Here is a 4,777-nt window from a genome sequence, read left to right as displayed (position 1 = left end):
ACATAATAGTAAGAAAAGGCGTCAATCCAGATACAACGAGGACGTAAAAACACATACTCCATCCGTTCCAAAATAAATGTCTCAACCTTAGTATAACTTTGTATTAAATTTAGCATAAAGTTGAGACATTTATTTTGGAACGGAGGGAGTATAATCCTTTCATTTTTTTTCGTGCATGTTTTCACACCATGACAATGTTTTCCTAGCGTGTTCCCCGTTGCAACGCACGGACATTTGTGCTAGTAATAATAAAGAGAATTGGGTTTCCGATGTACGTCGTCGCGTGCGATTTTTCATAAAAGCCCCTCTGTTTATATGAAATTAACCCGCAGTCGTCATAATAAGTCACAAACACAAGCCGGTACGTGCGAGAGAAAAGGAAAAAAACAGCCACAACCCGTCCTCCTCAACCATGCCTGCCTCCCGATCCCACCTCCAGCCCGCCGCCACCTCCTGCCATGGCCAGTCCCGCCTCACCGTGCGCCGCAGGCCGCCGCCGCGCGTCGCCAGCGGGCCCACCCCTATCTATGGAACGAGGTGGGTCAACGAGCGTGTACGACGGCAGGCGGCTCTCCCGCTCGATCTGATCGAGTGAGATCTGCACAGGGCGGTGGCAGATGGGCTGGACGCGCGGAACAACGGTGGCGTCCAGATCCAGGCGAGCGGCAGATGGACCTTGCAAGGTGTTTGGGTTCTCATGGGTGGCGCCATGGTTGCGCCGCCGTTCTCCTGAAAGAAAACGAGGAAGCATGAGGGAGAGAGAGAGAGGAAGAAAACCAAGAAAAGGGAGAGAAATGAGGGGTGGCACGGCATGGCGAGTATGGCGGCGAGAACCCAAGCTGCTCCCTCCAGCGCACCCCCTCCATGGCTCCCATACTTCTTTTTTGTTAAAACAATGATTTCTCGGTGAGGATTAGAACTCAAAAATAGTCCCACCTCGCTTTATATACACGAGCGACTTTGCCGCATCAAAAATCAACCAGTGAAGGTGGAACGGAACGAAGGAACTTAATCCTTTAAAGAGGGAAGAGGGGAGAATACACGCAATCCATAGGATCGAAGAAACAACTCTCAATCAGATAAGCGTGCAATCGGCAGCCAACAGGACAGCCACGGGTCCAAACCAAATCTGGAAAAATCGGATAAGCAGGTCTGGCCATTGAATAAACAACATCTGTAAAGAAAGCAGATGGAGGATCAAAACAAGCTGCCGCATGGTCATCACCACCGAGCTAGGCCCCAAGCAAAGCGACGACAAGGCAGGGCCCGGCCGGGCCCGCGATTGGAGAGAGGCCGGTCCGACCCCGCCCCTCGCCAGCTCCGGCGTCCTCTCCTGGCACCGAGGATCATCAGGGCCGGAGGAAGGAGTGTTGGTTGGTTGTGGAGGACGACGGGGCTATGGCTGGAGCACACCACGGGCGCATGGGTGTGTGTGGCTGCAGCACATCGCGCGTGGGAGGTGGGTAGGGGCGGATAAGAGGAGCCGATGCTCCTATGGGTGCTCTCGTGATGAGGTCCACGCAGGAGATAACTCTCGGTGGGGATTCTTTTGGTGCTATTTTTTTAATGGCTACACCGACCAGAAGCTGCTGGATATTGCCAGGTGTGCTACGGATTGCAAAAAATAAAATCCTGGATGAGCACCTTATAATTGTACTTGCTGTTGTTTGTTGTCATTTTCATTGTTTAATGTTCATGCCTATCAAATGTTATCACATTATCACATACAATAAATTAAAGTGACTGAACTATTAGAGCGTACACGGCGTGACCTTCACATGAAATTTACCAGAAATTTTTGCCTTTTTTATGGTGATGATGAGAGTGCGTGAGGTTTGATCCTTGTGCTAAGTTCAAATAGTGCAAAAGAAAAAGAACAGAATATAAGCTTGCAAACCAAGTGACCAACATTTTCTATAAAAAAGTCAACATAGTAAAACCTGTTTGCTTTCGAATATTAACAAAAAAAGGTGTATATAAACAATCTCACTTGAATGCACCACTATTCTTCCATCCAAAATAAATTCATGGCTACCACATCTTATGAACACATTATCAGATACTATAATTAAAAGTGAGTGAAATATTAGACAAGGCATACACGGCGTGACCTCCACATGAAATTTACTAGAAAAAAATTGCCTTTTTATGGTGATGATGGGGAGTGCGTGAGGTTCGATCCTTGGGCCAAGTTCAAATAGTGCAAAAGAAAAAGAACGGAACATAATCTTGCAAACCAAGCAACCGACATTTTCTAAAAAAAATCAACATAGTAAAAACCCATTTGCTTTTGAATATTAACAAAAAAATTGAATATAAACAATCCCACTTGAATGCACCACTACTGTTCCATCCAAAATAAATTCATGCCTTCCACATCTTATGAACACATTATCAGATACAGTAATTAAAAGTGAGTGAAATATTAGACAAGGCGTACACGGCGTGGCCTCAACATGAAATTTACAAGAATTTTTTTCCTTTTTATGGTGATGATCGGGAATGCGCAAGGTTCGATCTTTGGGCCAAGTTCAAATAGTGCAAAAGAAAAAGAACGGAACATAATCTTGCGAACCAAGCAACCAACACTTTGTATAAAAAATCAGCATAGTAAAAACCTATTTGCTTTCGAATATCAACAAAAAATGTATATAAACAATCCCATCTGAATGCACCACTACTCTTCCATCCAAAATAAATTCATTTGCATTTAAATCGTATAAAAATTCTAAGAAAAACTTTTGGATTAGTTATTAAACTCTCGATAGTACACAACAATTTCACCGTCTGTATATCCCATTAAAAACACTTACATCATTCCTATTCCACCGGATGATAATGCCAAGATGAAGGAGAAGCCATCAAAGGACATCCCGATGATTTTCTCAACTTTATACTACGTCTGGACACCAACAATCCTTTTTTTAAAATGCGGACACCGAGCGTGCGTGTTTTTTTTAAGATAAAGAGTGTTTCCATTTTTTCTTACTTTAAAAAACTTCATGCTTTTAAATATGTTCACCCTTTTTTTAAATGCACAAAACTTCCAAAAAATGCTCCAACCTTTTTTTAAGAAAATTGTTTAAAAATGATCACAAAATTTCAAATTCATATTTTAAAAAATATGTGTTCAAAAAAATGTTCATCATCAATAGAAGTTTCAATTCTAATAAAAAAATAAAAAAAAAATATTTAATTATTTTAAAATAAAGAAATTATTTTGTTTTCCAAAAAGTAAAAAATAGAACTGATTACTAGACTATTCCATGCACTACTACTCTTCCATCGGATGAAAGATATTAGGGTGGCTTATTTACGTCCACACGTCACACTCCGAAAAGCGATAACGATATGAACTTATTATTGATGTTTATCAAAACTAGATATAAGATATGGCGCGTATTGTCACACGGAGCAGGTTTTACGATATTTTTAGCCCGTTGCAACGCACAAGCATTTGTACTAGTTTATAAAGAAGAAGGAAGAACCGAACCAAGTTTAGAGTGCAGCGGGATTACAAGCTGAACTGAGCTGTGCACCTGTGTTCAGTGTTCAGTATCTTGATTTCCTATCACAATGCTCCTTCTGCATTGGTACTTCCAGGGTTACACCGCTAAAATATTTTAGGAAAATGTCGCGCCCCCGCCTTGCATGTATCATTTGCTTGTGTACTGATTGTCGGGAAATACCTTTGGTTCCTAGGTGTATATACACCTCACATGGGGAAAACAATTTAATAATAAACAAATCAAAAATGTTTGGAAGTTTTTTATAATAAACTTGACGTTCTTTTGCACTAGTATATAAATTTGCACGAATAGAAAACCAGCGTTGACTTCAGGGCAAAAAGACAAAATTTATTTGCTAGTATAGGCCACTATTCACACTATTTTGACTGCTTTTTTTGTCTTATTTTGAAAAAAGTGAAGGAGATTTTTTTCTATTTGTGGAATTTTTTACCAGTACAATGGAGGGTCATGTTTATTTTAAAAATATTTTGAGAATTTATTGACTTTTTATTTAATTACTGTTTTTTTCCATATAGGGTGTATATACACCCATAGACCCAAAGTTCCTATCCAATGATTGTCCTCCTTCTTTGATATGGTGGCCTTGCCTCCAATGGATTGCGAGATGTGGAGTTTGTGCCATGTCGATCTAAGCTTGAAATCGTGTGCTCTGGTCAATCATGGATGGATTTTTCTCCGGCTCCTTTGGACTAGATAATGGATATGTGATGTGGGATCCTAGATTTCGGGAGCGGCCACAATGTATCCTCTCTTTGCCAAGCTCATGGTGATGCCTTGTCACACAACCAAACACTGTGTTTTGGGTCGTCTCACGCGGTAAAATCCTTTCGTGGTGGATTTCAACAAACTTTATGTTCTATTAAATCTGGAGCGTGGATTTAAGAATTTTGGTTTGCCGAAGAATGAGACTTCCATTTGTTTGCCTGGTCTTAGTTTCGTGTTTTAAGTGCTTTGTTGTGAACCTTTGCGTGGAAATTACTCCCTTTGTTGTTCGGGTAGAGAGTTTTTCATGTCTTGTAGTTTGTGTACTCCGAGTACTTACAAGCTACACTAGCTAGTAATGAGATTACATAGAGAAACTTACAAAGTTGACACATGCAGGTCATAAATACAATATAAATGACAACAAGGCTCATTCCCGACTGACGTACTCACGACTTCCAGGTCATGATAGGATCTCAAACAAAATATAAGGCGTTGCAAATGGGTGTCGAGGTGGCATCACCCCTCGCAGGGGTACGAGGGTA

This window comes from Triticum dicoccoides, chromosome 7B, assembly GCF_002162155.2.
Source record: "Triticum dicoccoides isolate Atlit2015 ecotype Zavitan chromosome 7B, WEW_v2.0, whole genome shotgun sequence".
NCBI lineage: Eukaryota > Viridiplantae > Streptophyta > Magnoliopsida > Poales > Poaceae > Triticum > Triticum dicoccoides.
Note: the sequence above shows the minus strand (reverse complement) of the source record.